Source organism: Oncorhynchus tshawytscha, linkage group LG06 (assembly GCF_018296145.1).
Source record: "Oncorhynchus tshawytscha isolate Ot180627B linkage group LG06, Otsh_v2.0, whole genome shotgun sequence".
Taxonomy (NCBI): domain Eukaryota; kingdom Metazoa; phylum Chordata; class Actinopteri; order Salmoniformes; family Salmonidae; genus Oncorhynchus; species Oncorhynchus tshawytscha.
In genome coordinates this window covers 12452539-12473997 of record NC_056434.1, presented here as the reverse complement: position 1 = coordinate 12473997, position 21459 = coordinate 12452539, and the positions used below count along the sequence as shown (strand labels likewise).

Below are 21459 nucleotides of genomic sequence, written 5' to 3'. Positions count from 1 at the left end.
CCAGAGTGACTTACAGTAGTGAGTCATTTAGCAGACACTCTTATCCAGAGAGATTTACTGTAGTGAGTCATTTAGCAGACACTCTTATCCAGAGAGATTTACAGTAGTGAGTCATTTAGCAGACACTCTTATCCAGAGCGACTTACTGTAGTGAGTCATTTAGCAGACACTCTTATCCAGAGCGACTTACAGTAGTGAGTCATTTAGCAGACACTCTTATCCAGAGCGACTTACAGTAGTGAGTCATTTAGCAGACACTCTTATCCAGAGAGATTTACTGTAGTGAGTCATTTAGCAGACACTCTTATCCAGAGAGATTTACTGTAGTGAGTCATTTAGCAGACACTCTTATCCAGAGCGACTTACTGTAGTGAGTCATTTAGCAGACACTCTTATCGAGAGCGACTTACAGTAGTGAGTGCATACATTGTCATTCGCATTGGTCCCCCGTGGGAATCAAACCCACAACCCTGGTATTTCAAGTGCCATGCTCTACCAACTGAGCCACACGGGACCAGACATGTACAGTAATAAGCTGCATGATGGATGTTCAGCAGCCTATAGACAGGAGGCCTAGATTCTTCTTTACAAAAGTGTTATTTTTTCTCTCCTTTTTTCTCTGCCCCAAAGATATGCTTATAGTCATCTTGTAAAACGGACCTAGAATGTAATTGTGCATGCTTTTAGAACCACACTGTTTCATAAGCTTCTTCGCGTGTCAACACATTGATCGTTTGTCAGGCAGTGTTAATCGAGAGCCGCTGAGGGCTGGCAGGTCTCTTTGCTACATCACACAGATCATTGGCTATCAGTCACATGGTGGTCTGGAGTTTACACACTCACATATCATAGGGAGTTTAGCGCGTTAACTGCAATAGAAGATCCTCCTTTGACATATTTTCATTTAACAAGGAAGCAGTCAGAGGTTGAATGTTTGATCTTTACCTGTTGACCAATGCCATGTTGCTATGTCTTGTTTGCATTTGTTTGGCTCTCACTTGACTATGTCATCTCAATAGACAACACAGTAAACAACATTGGTAACTTAGTATGCAGCTGCATATGTCTGATAGCCTTTCAAAGTTGTGCTTATTCTCTTTGGACCACTGAAGCGTATCATTACTTCATACTGTAGAATATATTCAAGACCAGTTTCACAAGCTGGTGGGAAAGCATGTTCAGGTCCTCCTGAACTTCTCTATCCCACCCTCTCCATCTCCTCTCTATCCCACCCTCTCCATCTCCTCTCTATCCCACCCTCTCCATCTCCTCTCTATCTCCTCTCTATCCCTCCATCTCCTCACCATCTCCTCTCTATCCCACCCTCACCATCTCCTCTTTATCCCACCCTCACCATCTCCTCTCTATCCCACCTTCTCCATCTCCTCTCTATCCCACCTTCTCCATCTCCTCTATTCTCTCTCCATCTCCTCTCTATCCCACCTTCTCCATCTCCTCTCTATCCCACCCTCTCCATATCCTCTCCATCTCCTCTCTATCCCACCTCCCATCTCCTTCTATCCCACCCTCTCCATCTCCTCTCTATCCCTCCATCTCTCCATCTCCTCTCTATCCCACCTCTCCATCTCCTCTCTATCCCACCTTCTCCCATCTCCTCTCTATTCCACCTTCTCCATCTCCTCTCTATCCCACCTTCTCCATCTCCTCTCTATCCACCTTCTCCATCTCCATATTCCACCTTCTCCATCTCCTCTCTATCCCACCTTCTCCATCTCCTCTCCATCTCCCCTCTCCATCTCCTCTCCATCCCACGCTCTCCATCTCCTCTCCATCTCCTCTCTATCCAACCCTCTCTATCCCACCTTCTCCATCTCCTCTCTATCCCTCCATCTCCTCTCTATCCCACCCTCACCATCTCCTCTCTATCACACCCTCTCCATCTCCTCTCTATCACACCCTCTCCATCTCCTCTCTATCCCACCCTCTCCATCTCCTCTCTATCCCAACCTCTCCATCTCCTCTCTATCCCAACCTCTCCATCTCCTCTCTATCCCAACCTCTCCATCTCCTCTCTATCCCAACCTCTCCATCTCCTCTCTATCCCAACCTCTCCATCTCCTCTCTATCCCAACCTCTCCATCTCCTCTCTATCCCAACCTCTCCATCTCATCTCTATCCCACCTTCTCCATCTCCTCTCTATCCCACCTTCTCCATCTCCTCTCTATCCCACCTTCTCCATCTCCTCTCTATCCCACCCTCTCCATCTCCTCTCTATCCCACCCTCTCCATCTCCTCTCTATCCCTCCATCTCCTCTCTATCCCTCCATCTCCTCTCTATCCCTCCATCTCCTCTCTATCCCACCCTCTCCATCTCCTCTCTATCCCACGCTCTCCATCTCCTCTCTATCCCACCTTCTCCATCTCCTCTCTATCCCACCTTCTCCATCTCCTCTCTATCCCACCTTCTCCATCTCCTCTCTATCCCACCCTCTCTATATCCTCTCCATCTCCTCTCTATCCCACGCTCTCCATCTCCTCTCTATCCCACCTTCTCCATCTCCTCTCTATCCCACCTTCTCCATCTCCTCTCTATCCCACCCTCTCCATCTCCTCTCTATCCCACGCTCTCCATCTCCTCTCTATCCCACGCTCCCATCTCCTCTCTATCCCACGCTCTCCATCTCCTCTCTATCCCACCTTCTCCATCTCCTCTCTATCCCACCTTCTCCATCCATCCATCCCTCTCTATCCCATCTCCATCTCTATCCCACCTTCTCCATCTCCTCTCTATCCCACCTTCTCCATCTCCTCTCTATCCCACCCTCTCCATATCCTCTCCATCTCCTCTCTATCCCACCTTCTCCATCTCCTCTCTATCCCACCCTCTCCATATCCTCTCCATCTCCTCTCTATCCCACGCTCTCCATCTCCTCTATCCCACGCTCTCCATCTCCTCTCTATCCCACGCTCTCCATCTCCTCTCCATCTCCTCTCTATCCCAACCTCTCCATCTCCTCTCTATCCAACCCTCTCTATCCCACCCTCTCCATCTCCTCTCTATCCCACCTTCTCCATCTCCTCTCTATCCCACCTTCTCCATCTCCTCTCTATCCCACCTTCTCCATCTCCTCTCTATCCCACCCTCTCATTCTCCTCTCTATCCCACCCTCTCCATCTCCTCTCTATCCCACCCTCTCCATCTCCTCTCTATCCCACCCTGTCCATCTCCTCTCTATCCATCTCCCCTATCCATCTCCTCTCTATCCATCTCCTCTCTATCCATCTCCTCTCTATCCATCTCCTCTCTATCCCACCCTATCCATCTCCTCTCTATCCCACCCTCTCCATCTCCTCTCTATCCCACCTTCTCCATCTCCTCTCTATCCCACCTTCTCCATCTCCTCTCTATCCCACCTTCTCCATCTCCTCTCTATCCCACCTTCTCCATCTCCTCTCTATCCCACCTTCTCCATCTCCTCTCTATCCCACCTCTCCATCTCCTCTCTATCCCACCCTCTCTATATCCTCTCCATCTCCTCTCTATCCCACCCTCTCCATCTCCTCTCTATCCCACCTTCTCCATCTCCTCTCTATCCCACCTTCTCCATCTCCTCTCTATCCATCTCCATCTCCTCTCTATCCCATCTCCATCTCCTCTCTATCCATCTCCCATCTCCTCTCTATCCCACGGTCTCCATCTCCTCTCTATCCCACGCTCTCCATCTCCTCTCTATCCCACCCTTCTCCATCTCCTCTCTATCCCACCTTCTCCATCTCCTCTCTATCCCATCCTCTCCATCTCCTCTCTATCCCACCTTCTCCATCTCCTCTCTATCCCACCTTCTCCATCTCCTCTCTATCCCACCTTCTCCATCTCCTCTCTATCCCACCTTCTCCATCTCCTCTCTATCCCACCTTCTCCATCTCCTCTCTATCCCACCCTCTCCATATCCTCTCCATCTCCTCTCTATCCCACCTTCTCCATCTCCTCTCTATCCCACCCTCTCCATATCCTCTCCATCTCCTCTCTATCCCACGCTCTCCATCTCCTCTCTATCCCACGCTCTCCATCTCCTCTCTATCCCACGCTCCATCTCCTCTCCATCTCCTCTCTATCCCAACCTCTCCATCTCCTCTCTCCAACCCTCTCTATCCCACCCTCTCCATCTCCTCTCTATCCCACCTTCTCCATCTCCTCTCTATCCCACCTTCTCCATCTCCTCTCTATCCCACCCTCTCATTCTCCTCTCTATCCCACCCTCTCCTCCTCTCTATCCCACCCTCTCATTCTCCTCTCTATCCCACCCTCTCCATCTCCTCTCTATCCCACCCTCTCCATCTCCTATCCCACCCTCTCCATCTCCTCTCTATCCATCTCCTCTCTATCCATCTCCTCTCTATCCATCTCCTCTCTATCCATCTCCTCTCTATCCATCTCCTCTCTATCCCACCCTGTCCATCTCCTCTCTATCCCACCCTGTCCATCTCCTCTCTATCCCACCCTCTCCATCTCCTCTCTATCCCACCCTCTCCATCTCCTCTCTATCCCACCTTCTCCATCTCCTCTCTATCCCACCTTCTCCATCTCCTCTCTATCCCACCTTCTCCATCTCCTCTCTATCCCACCTTCTCCATCTCCTCTCTATCCCACCTTCTCCATCCTCTCCATCTCCTCTCTATCCCACCTTCTCCATCTCCTCTCTATCCCACCCTCTCTATATACATCTCCTCTCTATCCCACCTCTCCATCTCCTCTCTATCCACCTCTCCATCTCCTCTCTATCCATCTCCATCTCCTCTATCCATCTCTCTCTCTATCCCACGCTCTCCATCTCCTCTCTATCCCACGCTCCCATCTCCTCTCTATCCCACCTTCTCCATCTCCTCTCTATCCCACCTTCTCCATCCCTCTCTATATCCTCTCCATCTCCTCTCTATCCCACCTTCTCCATCTCCTCTCTATCCCACCTTCTCCATCTCCTCTCTATCCCACCCTCTCCATCTCCTCTCTATCCCACCTTCTCCATCTCCTCTCTATCCCTCCATCTCTCTCTATCCCACCTTCTCCATCTCCTCTCTATCCCACCCTCTCTCCTCTCTATCCCACCCTCTCATTCTCCTCTCTATCCCACCCTCTCATTCTCCTCTCTATCCCACCCGCTCTCCATCTCCTCTCTATCCCACCTTCTCCATCTCCTCTCTATCCCACCCTCTCCATCTCCTCTCTATCCATCCCTCTCTCCATCTCCTCTCTATCCATCCCTTCTCCATCTCCTCTCTATCCCACCCTGTCCATCTCCTCTCTATCCCACCCTGTCCATCTCCTCTCTATACCACCCTCTCCATCTCCTCTCTATCCCACCCTCTCCATCTCCTCTCTATCCCACACTCTCTATCCCACCCTCTCCATCTCCTCTCTATCCCACCCTCTCCATCTCCTCTCCTCTCTATCCAACCCTCTCTATCCCACCCTTTCCAGCTTGTATACCTCCTACATCTGTGTGGACTGAGTGAAGGCACTTTTATGTTTCTCTTGCTTGTAGGCTATTTTAATGAGAACTGGGAGAGAAGTGAAGCTCACTGCCTAAATGAAGTCCATACCTGTGGTTAACAGTTCTCCAAAGAGTAGAAAAAAATGGGCAAATATTGTAGCTTTCTGACTAATTCAGCCTACAATTATCCTGTTGTACCAGCAGCATGTCAATCTGTAAAGTACGTCTGAATAATGTATGAATTGAAATAATGTAATTGACAGTGAACAGTGGACTGCGCGTCTTTTTAGTCAAGGCAGGAAAGTAAAAAAACAAACAAAAAAAAAACATTCAAACCCGTCCTGCCTTCCATTGCTATCCCTGTTGGCTCTGCAGATGGTTAGACATTTCCCAGTGTGTTCCAGCATGTTGGAATCCACTATTTCTCCCCCTTTCTCCCAAACCCTCTCCCTGTTAATTCTCATTGTGCTGGAGACAGGCGGCCGGTGGTGACACACCAGAATGGTACCCAGGCTACTCTGTAGCAGCGTCTAACCAGTTATCACCACCACAGCCATGGCTCTCTAAGTGGAGTGAGCTTTACGAATAATACACGCAGCTTCACATGGCATTGCAAGAATACCAGCCAGTATTCACTGCCTCACAGCACGTAGACTAGCAGCACACACAAACACCAACCCAGCAGGTGGAAAGAACTTGTTCTGGCCGATTGGCTTTTGGTTCAGATATGGGGGAGATCTAAGGCAGGCCAGGTTTGGAAATCAGAATGGGTTTAGACTAGGACAGGAATTTGACAGTGGACCACATTTGCATTCCAGCTGCGTTTGCTTCTCATAGATAAAAGAGACAATGTTTTTCTTCTCTCCTTTGGCATCTTCCTTTCAGCGTTCACCTTTGAATGACTCAAAGGTGGTTATTTGTATTATCTGTGTTGTGCCAGTTTTGCCTTTACCTTAAGGAGGTAATTTCTAGGCCCTGGGGGGGTTGGTTAGAAGACAGTGAAGACTGACCTCACAGTAAGGCAGTGAAGAGGTGTTAGAAGGTCTGCCTCGGAGTCCCACCCCCTGGATCTCACCGACTAATCACCCATAATTCCTAGCTACCTGCTGGTCCACTGCATTACCTGACTCAACTACTAACAGCTCTTGTTCCTTGCCTTGAATGAAATGAAAAAGTAGTCCCTCATCTCTTTTTAATACAGTGTTTAATATAAGAGCAGGCAGTGCCTGAGGTGGCGTAGCTTCACTTCACACTGTATCAAATTAACCGTCTCTACAGGAACTGTCTCTACAGGAAGTCTCTACAGGAATCTAGTCAGTGTTCTGCCTCAAATCCCTTTGTCTGGGTCTGTTTTCAAAATGTGGCATAGCCTTTGAAGTCTGAATTCCATAACCATCACGCTATAAACATGCCATTCTTTGAGTCTCTGCCATCAAATATATATATACAGTGCATTCGGGAAGTATTCAGACCCCTTGACACCAGTCTCAACGTCAACAGTGAAGAGGCGACTCCGGGATGCTGGCCTTCTAGGCAGAGTTCCTCTGTCCAGTGTCCTGTGTTATTTTGCCCATCTTAATCTTTTATTTTTATTGGCCAGTCTGAGATATGGCTTTTTCTTTGCAACTCTGCCGAGAAGGCCAGCATCCTGAAGTCGCCTCTTCACTGTTGACGTTGAGACAGGTGTTTTGTGGGTACTATTTAATGAAGCTGCCAGTTGAGGACTTGTGAGGCGTCTGTTTCTCAAACTAGACACACTAATGTCCTCTTGCTCAGTTGTGCGCCGGGGCCTCCCACTCCTCTTTCTATTCTGGTTAGAGACAGTTTGGGCTGTTCAGTGAAGTGAGTAGTACACAGCGCTGTACGAGATTGACGGAGTCAAGCGCAGGACACAGAATTTTTCCAACAATTGTTTTACATACAGATTATTTCACTTATAATTCACAGCATCTCAATTCCAGTGGGTCAGAAGTTTACATACACTAAATTGACTGTGCCTTTAAACAGCTTGGAAAATTCCAGAAAATGACAACATGGCTTTAGAAGCTTCTGATAGGCTAATTGACATAATTTGAGTTAATTGGAGGTATACCTGTGGATGAATTTCAAGGCCTACCTTCAAACCCAGTGCCTCTTTGCTTGTCATCATGGGAAAATCAAAAGAAATCAGCCAAGACCTCAGAAAATAATTGTAGACCTCCACAAGTCTGGTTCATCCTTGGGAGCAATTTCCAAATGCCTGAATATACCACGTTCATTGGTACAAACAATAGTATGCAAGTATAAACACCATGGGACCACGCAGCCGTCATAACGCTCAGGAAGGAGATGCGTTCTGTCTCCTTGAGCTGAACGTACTTTGGTGCGAAAAGTGCAAATCAATCCCAGAACAACAGCAAAGGACCTTGTGGAGACGCTCGAGGAAACCGGTACAAAAGTATCTATATCCACAGTAAAACAAGTCCTATATCGACATAACCTGAAAGGCCGCTCAGCAAGGAAGAAGCCACTGCTCCAAAACAGCCATAGAAAAGCCAGACTACGGTTTGCAACTGCACATGGGGACAAAGGTTGTACTTTTGAGAAAAGTCCTCTGGTCTGATGAAACAAAAATAGAACTGTTTGGCCATAATGACCATCGTTATGTTTGGAAGAAAAAGGGGGAGGCTTGCAAGCTGAAGAACATCATCCCAACCGTGAAGCATGGGGGTGGCAGCATCATGTTGTGGGGGTGCTTTGCTGCAGAAGGGACTGGTGCACTTCACAAAATAGATGGCATCATGAGGATGGAAAATTATGTGGATATATTGAAGCAACATCTCAAGACATCTGTCAGAAAGTTAAAGCTTGGAAGACCGCAAATGGGTCTTCCAAATGGGCAATGACCCCAAGCATACTTCCAAAGTTGAGGTAAAATGGCTTAAGGACAACAAAGTCAAGGTATTGAAGTGGCCATCACAAAGCCCTGACCTCAATCCTATAGAACATTTGTGGGAAGAACTGGAAAAGCTTGTGCAAGCAAGGCCTACAAACCTGACTCAGTTACTCAAACTTATTGTGGGAAGTTGTGGAAGGCTACCTGAAACATTTGACCCAAGTTAAACAATTTAAAGGCAATGCTACCAAATACTAATTGAGTGTATGTAAACGTCTGACCCACTGGGAATGTGATGAAAGAAATAAAATATAAAATAAATAATTCTCTACTATTATTCTGCCATTTCACATTCTTACATTGGTACGGTCTGCACAACGCATCACCGGGGGCAAACTACCTGCCCTCCAGGACACTTACAGCACCCGATGTCACAGGCAGGCCAAAAACATAATCAAGGACAACAACCACCCGAGCCACTGCCTGTTCACCCCGCTACCCTCCAGAAGGCGAGGTCAGTACAGGTGCATCAAAGCTGGGACCAAGAGACTGAAGCTATTTTTCAATCTCAAGGCCATCAGATTGTTAAACAGCTGTCACTAACACAGAGAGGCTGCTGCCTACATACAGACTTGAAATCATTGGACACTTGAATAATGATGATGTCTCCAGACTTCATGTAATTCAGATGAGATTGGTGATAGACATTTAATTCAGCAGTGAGAAAGATGTGTATTACAGGTACTATACTTTTGGATCTCATCCATTTACAGTCAAATAAGAAAGTATTCACACCCCTTGACTTTTTTCACATTTTGTTATGTTACAGCCTGCATTTACAATGGATTAAATGTTGTTTCATTTTGCCTTAACACAATACCCCATAATGTCTAAGTGGAATTATATTTTTAGACATTTTTACTAATTATTTCAAAATGAAAAGCTGGAATGTCTTGATTCAATAAGTATCCAACCCCTTTGTTATGTCAACCCTAAATTAGTTCAGGGGTAACAATGTGCTTTCCAAGTCACATAATAAGTTGTGTGCAGTAACAGTGTTCAACATTATTTTTGAATGACTACCTCATCTCTGTATCTCACACATACAATTATCGGTAAGGTTCCTCAGCCAAACACAGATTCGGCCACAAAGACCAGGGAGGTTTTCCAATGACTCGCAAAGAAGGGCATTTATTGGTAGATGGCTAAAACACTTTTAAAAAGCAGACATTGAATATCCCTTGTGTAATTAATAGTTACCTATTAATTACACTTTGGATGGTGTATCAATACACCCAGTCACTACAAAATACAAAATACAGGTGTCCTTCCTAACTCAGTCACCAGAGAAGAAGGAAATCGCTCAGGGATTTCACCATGAGGCCTATTGTGACTTTAAAACAATTACAGAGTTTAATGGCTGTGATAGGAGAGAACTGAGGATTGATCAACAACATTGTAGTTACTTCAGAATACTAACCTAATGGACAGAGTGAAAAGAAGGTAGCCTGTACAGAATACACATATTCTAAAACATGCATCCTGTTTGCAATAATGTACTAAAGTAAAGATGCAACAATGTGGCAAAGAAATGAACTTTATGACCTGAATGTCAAGCATTATATTTGGAGCAAATCTAACAAAACACATCACTGAGTACCACTCTTCACATTTTCAAGCATGGTGATGGCTGCACCATGTTATGGGTATGCTTGTCATGGGCAAGGACTAGAGTTTTTAATGATAAAAATAAACCATTTAGAACTAAGCACAGGCAGGATCCTTAAGGAAAACCTGGTTCAGTCTGCTTTCCAACAGACACTGGGGGGAAAATTCACCTTTCAGCAGGACAATAACCTAAAACACAAGGTGAAATATACACTGGAGTTGCTTACCAAGACGGCATTGAATTTTCTTGAGTGCCCTAGTTACTGTTTTAAGTGAAATCGGCTTGAAAACAGAATATTTTGTCTAGATCGTTGAAAAAAGGACAAATCCATTTTAATCCCGCTTTTAACACAACAAAATTGTAGAGAATGTCAATGGGTGTGAATACTTTCTGAATGCACGGTAACTGGGAAGGAATCTCAATCGTCTTTATTGTTGAACTCCAAAAAGCTCCACTTTCACATAACAACTCATTAGAGTGGAATGCTAATGCAGTGGCAATTACCTACGGTATTTATGTAGGGCCATAAACATTCTGCTTAATTGCAACAGCACTTTGCAAAACATTCCAGGATAATTTGTGATGCAAAGCTTAAACTGTGCAATGCCATCTAAATCAGTTTATGAGCCGTATTTAGTTACCTAAACGTGTGCATTTCTAGCACACAATGACTACATCAAGCTTGTGACTACAATCTAGTTTGATGCATTTGCGGTTTGTTTTGGATCGGGATTTCAAACAATAAAAAACAAATAAGTAAATCGCAGGATTTGCTGTGATATTAATAGGAAATTCAGAATTAATTGAGCTGTAATTTTAAGATTAGTTATACAAGAAGCATTACAAAATATTGACGTCTTGATTTTGTAAAAAGTAACTGTAAGCAAAATCAGGTAACTTGATAAAGCACTCTTTCTCAATATCAACTTGTTTTGACATCATATTGTTGTTTTTCGCTGTGTAGGTTGTGTATTTTGAATGATTTACAACATTGCGATTAATCACGATTTAAAAACAATTAGTGCAATGGGTACACAGACGGCCCTAGTAACTCTGACGGCCCTAGTTTTGGATTACATTTTTCCCAATAGGAACTGAATGGTGAATAATGCGTGTGTACTTACACAATTTTTCATTTTATTTTTATTTCACCTTTATTTAACCAGGTAGGCCAGTTGAGAACAAGTTCTCATTTACAACTGCGACCTGGCCAAGATAGAGCAAAGCAGTGCGACACAAACAACACAGAATTACACATGGGACAAACAAACGTACAGTCAATAACACAATATAAAAGTATATATACAGTGTGTGCAAATGTAGAAAGATTAAGGAGGTAAGGCAATAAATGGCCATAGTTACGTAATATTTACAATTTAGCAATTAAACACTGGAGTGATAGATGTGCAGAAGATGAATGTGCAAGTAGAGATACTGGGGTGGAGCAAAAAAATAAAATAACAATATGGGGATGAGGTAGTTGGGTGGGCTATTTACAGGTGGGCTATGTACAGATTCGGGGCGGCAGGGTAGCCTAGTGGTTAGAGCGTTGGACTAGTAACCGAAAGGTTGCAAGTTCAAACCCCCGAGCTGACAAGGTACAGTTAACCCACTGTTCCTAGGCTGTCATTGAAAATAAGAATTTGTTCTTAACTGACTTGCCTGGTTAAATAAAGTTAAATAAAATAAACAGATGCAATGACCTGTAAGCTGCTCTGATGGCTGATGCTTAAAGTTAAAGAAGGAGATATAAGACTGCAGCTTCAGTGATTTTTGCAATTCGTTCTAGTCATTGCAAGCAGAGAACTGGAGGGAATTGCTTTGGAGATGACCAGTGAAATATACCTGCTGGAGCATGTGCTACGGGTGGGTGCTGCTATGGTGACAAGTGAGCTGAGATAAGGTGGGGCTGTACCTAGCAAAGACTTCTAGATGACCTGGAGCCAGTGAGTTTGGCGACGAATATGAAGCGAGGGCCAGCCAACGAGAGCATACAGGTCACAGTGGTGGGTAGTATATGGGGTTTTGGTGACAAAACGGATGGCACTGTGATAGACAACATCCAATTTGCTGAATATGCCGTTCAGAAAAAAATACTCAAACATTGGTATTGGTACAGCGTTAGGATCCCCTTTAGCTGCTGCAAAAGCAGGAGCGATTCTTCCTGGGGTCCACATGAATCATGATATAATACTTAGTATAGAACATTATTAGTCAAGGACTGAAATACATATATTTAAAACATCACACACAGCCTACATATCAGTACATACACACAGTATCTAGGTCAAATGCATAATGCAGTAAAAATTACAATACAAGACATATAAAATGTCTGTCTCTTCACAGTCCCCTTTTGTGCAGTAAGGTGTTTTTTAATCTGGTTTTATTGCTAGCTTGAGTTAACTGGGGTGGCAGAGTTCCATGTTGTTATGGCTTTATTTAATACGGTGCGTTTCCCAACTTGATTTTGTTTCTCACCCATCTACACACAATACCCCATAATGACAAAGTGAAAACATGTTTTTAGAAATGTTAGCAAATGTATTGAAATGGAAACATAGAAATATTTAATTTACATAAGTATTCTCACCCCTGAGTCAATAAGTGTTAGAATAAACTTTGCCAGCAATTACAGTTGTGAGTCTATCTGGGTAAGACTCTAAGAGCTTTGCACATTATTCTTTTCAAAATTCTTCCAGCTCTGTTGAATTGGTTGTTATAGTCTTCCCTAGACAGCCATTTTCAAGTCTTGCCATATATTTTCAGCCGAATTAAGTAAAAACTCGTAACTAGGCCACTCTTTGGCACACCAGTATTTCTACTTGCACATCTTTATCTGCACATATATCACTCCAGTGTAAATTGCTAAATTGTAATTACTTCGCCACTATTGGCATATTTATTTCCTTACCTCCTTACTTCATTTGCACACACTGTATACAGATCTTTCTATTGTATTACTGACTGTACGTTTGTTTATCCCATGTGTTGTTTGTGTCGCACTGCTTTAAAAAAAATCTTGGCCAGGTCGCAGTTGTAAATGAGAACTTGTTTTCAATTTGCCTACCTGGTTAAATAAAGGTGAAATAAATTTAAAAAATACAATGTATTTTAGCTTTAATTTTTAATGTGTAAACATTTCTCAAAACAATTCTACTTTAACATTATGGGGTAGTGTGTGTATGTCAGTGACACAAAATCTCAATTTAATTCAGGCAGTAACACAACTAAATGTGAAACAAGTCAAGGGGTGTGAATACTTTCTGAAGGCCCTGTATGTATGAAAATACAGTGCCTTCGGAAAGTATTCACACCCCTTGACTTATTCCAGATTTTGTTACATTAGACTTTTTCTAAAATGGATGAAATACTTTTTTTCCCTCAGCAATCTACACACAATACCCCATAATGACAAAGTAAAAAGAGGTTTTATTCATTTTTGCTCATTTATTAAAAATAAAAACAGATACCTCATTTTCTAAGTATTCAGACCCTTTGCTATGAGACTTGAAATTGAGCTCCGGTGCATCCTGTTGCCATTGATCATCCTTGAGATGTTTCTAGAACTTGATTGGAGTCCAATTGATTGGATATGATTTGGAAAGGCACACACCTGTCTATATAAGGTCCCACCATTGACAGTGCATGTCAGAGCAAAAACCAAGCCATCAGGTTGAAGAAATTGTCCATAGAGCTCCTAGACAGGATTGTGTCGAGGCACAGATCTGGGGAAGGGTACCAAAACTTTTCTGCAGCATTGAAGGTCCCCAAGAAGTGGCCTCCATCATTCTTAAATAGAAGAAGTTTGGCTGGGCGGCCAGCTCTAGGAAGAGTCTTGGTGGTTCCAAACTTCTACTATTTAATAATGATGGAGGCATCTGAGACATCTGGGGAGAAGGGCCTTTCTTGGTCACTCTGAAAGAGCTCTAGAGTTCCTCTGTGGAGATGAGAGAAACTTCTAGAAGAACAACCATCTACAGTATTCAGCTTTCCACCAATCAGGCCTTTACGGTGGAGTGGCCAGACGGAAGTCACTCTTCAGTAAAAGCCACATGACCGCCCGCTTGGACTTCGCCAAAAGGCACCCACAGACTCTAAGATCATGAGAAACCAGATTCTTTGGTCTGATGAAACCAGGACTGAACTTTTGGGCCTGAATGCCAAGTGTCATGTCTGAAGGAAACCTGGCACCATCCCTATGGTGAAGCATGGTGGTGGCAGCATCATGCTGTGGGTATGTTTTTCAGCGGCAGGGATTGGGAGGCTAGTCAGGATCGAGGCAAAATGAACGGAGCAATGTACAAAGAGATCCTTGATTAAAACCTGCTCCAGAGCACTCAGGACCTCAGAATGGGGTGAAGGTTCACTTTCCAACAGGACAAACACCCTAAGCACACAGCCAAGACAATGCAGGAGTGGTTTTGGGACAAGTCTCTGAATTTCCTTGACTTGCCCAGAGCCCGGATCAAACCCGGATTGAACATCTCTGGAGAGACCTGAAAATAGCTGTGCAGCAACGCTCCCCATCGATCCTGACAGAGCTTGAGAGGATCTGCAGAGAGCAATGGGAGAAACTCCCCAAATACAGGTGTGCCAAGCTTGTAGCGTCATACCCAAGAAGACTCGAAACTGTAATCGCTGCCAAAGATGCTTCAACAAAGTATTGAGTAAAGGGTCTGAATACATACAGTGCCTTGCGAAAGTATTCGGCCCCCTTGAACTTTGCAACCTTTTGCCACATTTCAGGCTTCAAACATAAAGATATAAAGCCATATTTTTTTGTGAAGAATCAACAACAAGTGGGACACAATCATGAAGTGGAATGACATTTATTGGATATTTCAAACTTTTTTAACAAATCAAAAACTGAAAAATTGCCCGTGCAAAATTATTCAGCCCCCTTAAGTTAATACTTTGTAGCGCCACCTTTTGCTGCGATTACAGCTGTAAGTCGCTTGGGGTATGTCTCTATCAGTTTTGCACATCGAGAGACTGACATTTTTTCACATTCCTCCTTGCAAAACAGCTCGAGCTCAGTGAGGTTGGATGGAGAGCATTTGTGAACAGCAGTTTTCAGTTCTTTCCACAGATTCTCGATTGGATTCAGGTCTGGACTTTGACTTGGCCATTCTAACACCTGGATATGTTTATTTTTGAACCATTCCATTGTAGATTTTGCTTTATGTTTTGGATCATTGTCTTGTTGGAAGACAAATCTCCGTCCCAGTCTCAGGTCTTTTGCAGACTCCATCAGGTTTTCTTCCAGAATGGTCCTGTATTTGGCTCCATCCATCTTCCCATCAATTTGAACCATCTTCCCTGTCCCTGCTGAAGAAAAGCAGGCCCAAACCATGATGCTGCCACCACCATGTTTGACAGTGGGGATGGTGTGATCAGGGTGATGCGCTGTGTTGCTTTTACGCCAAACATAACGTTTTGCATTGTTGCCAAAAAGTTCAATTTTGGTTTCATCTGACCAGAGCACCTTCTTCCACATGTTTGGTGTGTCTCCCAGGTGGCTTGTGGCAAACTTTAAACAACACTTTTTATGGATATCTTTAAGAAATAGCTTTCTTCTTGCCACTCTTCCATAAAGGCCAGATTTGTGCAATATACGACTGATTGTTGTCCTATGGACAGAGACTCCCACCTCAGCTGTAGATCTCTGCAGTTCATCCAGAGTGATCATGGGCCTCTTGGCTGCATCTCTGATCAGTCTTCTCCTTGTATGAGCTGAAAGTTTAGAGGGACGGCCAGGTCTTGGTAGATTTGCAGTGGTCTGATACTCCTTCCATTTCAATATTATCGCTTGCACAGTGCTCCTTGGGATGTTTAAAGCTTGGGAAATCTTTTTGTATCCAAATCCGGCTTTACACTTCTTCACAACAGTATCTCGGACCTGCCTGGTGTGTTCCTTGTTCTTCATGATGCTCTCTGCGCTTTTAACGGACCTCTGAGACTATCACAGTGCAGGTGCATTTATACGGAGACTTGATTACACACAGGTGGATTGTATTTATCATCATTAGTCATTTAGGTCAACATTGGATCATTCAGAGATCCTCACTGAACTTCTGGAGAGAGTTTGCTGCACTGAAAGTAAAGGGGCTGAATAATTTTGCACGCCCAATTTTTCAGTTTTTGATTTGTTAAAAAAGTTTGAAATATCCAATAAATGTCGTTCCACTTCATGATTGTGTCCCACTTGTTGTTGATTCTTCACAAAAAAATACAGTTTTATATCTTTATGTTTGAAGCCTGAAATGTGGCAAAAGGTTGCAAAGTTCAAGGGGGCCGAATACTTTCGCAAGGCACTGTATGTAAATGTGATATTTCAGTTTTATTCTTTAGTACATTTTCAAAAATGTAGAAACCTGTTTTCGCTTTGTCATTATGGGGTATTGTGTGTAGATTGAGGAACATTCAAGGGGTCTGAATACTTTCCGAATGCACTGTACCGTTAAATTAAAGGTGACATTCTGTTCTGTCACCTCATATGAAACATTTGACCTAAAATCCAACCATTTTAAACATGTTTTTTTCCGTATATAGACTAATCCGTATATAGACTGTGTTTTAATTAAATCAACTACATTATGCACTGAGCTTGTCTGATGTTTAAAGCTAAATGTTTGATTAAATAATTAAGGCACAAATGACTAGAGGGAGTCCGACCGAAATTTATTTGTTTTTGCCGCCTGACTCATACTTGCTGCGTAAAAAAAGAGAAAAGACAGCGAGTGACTGTGACTAGCACCTGTTGTCTCTCCTCCCTGCTGCAGAGGCCACCACACATCAGCAGTGTGTATCGCGCTCTCCGTGTTGCTGAAGCTGTAAAATAATTACAGCCATTTCTGACTGAAAAGTTCTCTTACCAAAATCCCTCATTTTGTTCAGGAAAAATATTCCCTATTCCCTCAACCCTGCTCTTTTTACGTGACACATATATGCATCGTATGCACGTGACCAATAGGGTCTGACCTATAGCATATCATATTCACATCAATAAATTGGTTATAACAAACTGAACACCGTAACACGTGACAGCAACATGGATGCAGAGGACCTGACAAATAAACTTGAAACAGGGGAATGTTTACTGGTTTCACAAGAGATGAAGGGGAAGTCAGATGTGTGGAATAAATTTGACTAGTTGTGGAAAATACTGGAGATCAAGAAAAATAAGGTATGGAGCAAGCTCTGCGTGCATATCAATGCTGTGTGTGCCTAACAGGTGCTGTTAGATTACAATGTCATTTTTCAGACCGTTTGGAACAATGTTAACAACACAATTATAAGCGTACCAGAGAGTCAGGATTTATAATTATTATTTTCTGTAAAGCCTTTACTACAGTCATTTTATTTTAAAACTAAAATTCTTGATTTCATTTCACATCATGAATGACTCGTATGCTGTGTGATGACATGAACAAATACATTATTGATTGATACAGTAGCCTATGTAAGTATTGAAATATAGGCCTCAGTAAGTTACAGTATTAAGACTAAACAGGATGTGGTTTTAGGCCTACAGCTGGTGTGGTGGTTATGCAAGGCTGCTATACTAACCCTGGTAATGATAATGACATTACTTATTATTATAATGATGATCATCATCATAATAATAATACAAATAAGGTGATAAAGGAAAAATAGTTATTATTATTGTAAATATAATTCTTCAGACACTTTGGCATAGTGTAAGCAACATTAAGTTAATTATAAATAATACCAGAGAGGCTGGTCTAATGAAAAAAAAGTGTAAAGCCTTTGTTAAAGCAAAGCAAAGATTAAAAACAAACAAATTTGTGAAATTGTTTAGTTGACATGTAGTTGTGTGAGGTTTGGTGCTCACGGAATCAGTAGGCTATTAAACAAATAGTCAAACAGGTAACATAAGCAGGATCTGTATTATTTCTGTAGATACAGTGGTTCCTCCTTTTTAAAAGTTATGTCATACTGCAGCACACCTTGTGGGCTGCTGCAGCCTTCTGTGGCACATTATCTATTTGTCAGCCATTTTTTTCTGTTAATGCAAGTTATTGCTAGTTTGACCATCAGAGGGAATCTTTGAGAAGCATTGGATAGTATTCCATATTGGCATTACCAAAGAATTGAAAACCTTTTTGTAATAACGTAGTATATGGGATTGATTTAGAGAAATGTGGCTTAATTAATTTGATTAATATTATGGTGTTTCTATTCAGAGAAAAACAAAACCTTCAGTGTTTCTGTTAGAATGGAATGGAAAATATGGCACTGTACAACGTGATGGTCAGGAGTAGGCTACAGGATTGGAGGATTCTACATTGTTTGCCTTCATTAGACAACTTTGTTCCAATATTTCTGTAAATCAGTGATATTTATTCCCATAGTAATTTGTTATGGATCCATAAGTAAATCAACATCTGCATTTTGAAAGAGTATTTTTATAATTATTTTATAAACAAAATGTGTTTTATTTGTTTATTAGGTTTCTGTGCAGTCTACAATATATACGGTAGTAAACATGGGAAAGTCCCTAATTCCTTAAATAAGGGAGAGCAGGCCACGGGAGGCTTATTTCATAGTTATGATGTCTTCGCTATTATTCTACAATGTATAAAATAGTAAAAATCTAGAAAAATCCTGGAATGAGCAGGTGTGTCCAAACTTTTGACTGGTACTTGCCTAATTAATTTGATTAATGTTATGGTGTTTCTATTCCATGAAAATCCCTCTGGGTTTCTGTTAGGATGGAATGGATAATATGGCGCTGTACAGCGTGATGGTCAGCAGTACAGTACTGGGATATTTAGCTAAAGAATCCCCGCAGGGCACGAGGAAGGGGTAGGTTGTCCTTGTAAATAAGAATTTGTTCTTAATGTAGGCCTAATAATGCCAAAAATAATGCTTAAATAAATTTACTGCTGGTCTTCACTGTATGCTGCACATTTTCAACTTGTATTTCATTTCCAGTGAGACTATTCAAGCCATCGACTCACTGATGAATGAAGATGATGAGCGATCGGCAAAGGTAGTCTGTAATCTGCCGAGTTATAAAAAGTATATGGTCCTGCTAATAGGAAACATTTGCATGATGGGATACACATGCTACGATTGTGATGTCTTCACTATTATTCTACAATGTAAAAATATAGAAAAAACCTGGAATGAGTAGGTGTGTCCAAACTATTGAGTGGTACTTGCTTAAAATCTCTCTAGGCTAGATGGGACGCTACCGTCCCACCTGACCAACATCCAGTGAAAGTGCATGGTGCCAAATTCAAACTACAGAATTGTAAATATTTAACATTCTTGAAAATACACATGCAATATGTCAAAATAAAGCTTAACTTCTTGCTAATCCAGCCACAGTGTCAGATTTCAAAAAGGCTTTATGGTGAAAGCAAACCATGTGATTATCTGAGGACAGCACCCCACTTTACAAATGCATAACAATAATTTTCAACCAGGCAGGTGGCGACAAGTCAGAAATAACGATATAATTCATGCCTTACCTTTTGAAGATCTTCTGTTGGCACTCCAACAGGTCTCAGGTACATTACAAATGGTCCTTTTGTTCGATAAATGTATTTTTTATATCCATAAAAACTCAGTTTAGCTGGCGAGCTTCAGTCAATAATCCACTCGGTTTCCATCGATCAAAATGCATACAAAATGAATCTCAAACGTTACCAATAAACTTATCCAAACAAGTCAATCAACGTTTATAATCAATCCTTAGGTACCTTAATACACAAATAAACAATACAATTTAAGACAGAGAATCGTAATTGTCTTTACCGGAGATAAACAGCCATGCGCATGGAAACACTACAGCCAAAATAGAAAAACAACTTCTTCTCCCTCATTTTTCCAAAAACCAGCCTGAAACTCGTTCTAAAGACTGTTGACATCTAGTGGAAGCCCTAGGAACTGCAATAAGGGAGGATTTAGCCCTATAATAAAAATGCCAGCCATTGAAATCAGTGTTATGCTGAATATTTATTTTTTTGGGATGGTTTGTCCTCGCGGGTTTCACCTGCCATTTCAGTTCAATTATACTCACAGACATTTTGTTAACAGTTTTAGAAACTTTAGAGTGTTTCCTATCCAAATCTACCAATTATATGCATATCCTAGCTTCTGGGCCTGAGTAGCCGGCAGTTTACTTTGGGCATGCTTTTCATCCGGACGTCAAAATACCGCCCCCTATCCCAAAGAAGTTTTAACCTCTTGCGACGAGCAAACCCATATCCGGGAGCGTAATCATAGCCTCGAACGAATTAGCATAACGCAGTGGACATACATTTTTCCTATTCATGAAAATCGCAAATGAAATGAAATAAATATATTCAAACACAAGCTTAGCCTTTTGTTAACAACACTGTCATCTCAGATTTTCAAAATATGCGTTACAGCCAACACTAGACAAGCATTTGTGTAAGTTTATCATGGCATAATGCTATGCTAGCTCTGCTGGCAGCAGGCAACATTTTCACGAAAATAAGAAAAGCAACCAAATTAAATCATTTACCTTTGAAGAACTTCAGATGCTTTCACTCAGGAGACTCCCAGTTAGATAGCAAATGTTCCTTTTTTCCAAAAATATTATTTTTGGACGAAATTGCTCCCGTTTCTTCATCATACTTGGCTGAGAAATCGACCGGAAAATGCTGTAACTATAACGGCAAACTTCTTTTCAAAATTTGCTCCATAATATCGACAGAAACACGGCAAACGTTGTTTAGGATCCATCCTCAAGGTGTTTTTAACATATATATTCGATAATATATCCGTCGAGGCAATTGGTTTCTCATAAGAAGCGATTGGAAAAATGGCGACCTCAGTATTTTACGCAAGATTTTCTGCGGGAGACACCATGTGACCACATGCTATATATGGGAATATGTGGAAGACGTAAGCCATTCGTAGCTCATTCACAGCCATATAAGGAGTCATTGGCATGAGGCAGTTTCAAAAAATGCGGCACTTCCTGGTTGGATTTTTATCAGGGTTTCGCCTGTAACATCAGTTCTGTGGCACTCACAGACAATATCTTTGCAGTTTTGGAAACGTCAGAGTGTTTTCTTTCCAAAGCTGTCAATTATATGCATAGTCGAGCATCTTTTCGTGACAAAATATCTTGTTTAATAGCGCCCCCTAATGCATAACTGGTTTGTCCTCTTGTTGTTTGTAAAGTCTAATTAAAATGAAGATTATTGTTGAAATGAATTGCATGATTGGTGTAGGTTTTCTCCATCTGTTGGTGTGCAGCACTTGCATAACAAGTTAGCTATATTTTCAGCACCGGCCACTGTTCACCTCCTATTGATTGCGCTGCAGTTGCCGCCAGTTGTTTTTTAAATTGAACCTTTATTCAACTAGGCAAGCCATGTAAGAACAAATTCTTGTTTACAGTGAAGGCCTACCTTGGCCAAACCCGGATGACACTGGGCCAATTGTGCTCCGCCCT

The 21459-nt window shown here is 42.4% G+C and overlaps 1 protein-coding gene and 1 non-coding gene across 5 annotated transcripts in view; one reads left to right on the top strand and one right to left on the bottom strand.

The window, feature by feature from the left end:
* The window catches only part of LOC112246689 (choline transporter-like protein 5-B), an 81065-nt gene that overhangs the window by 18024 nt on the left and 41582 nt on the right, over positions 1-21459 (top strand). The window lies entirely within an intron of this gene.
* On the bottom strand, positions 441-516 carry trnas-uga. The gene has a single exon. It is a non-coding gene; the product is annotated as a tRNA-Ser (tRNA).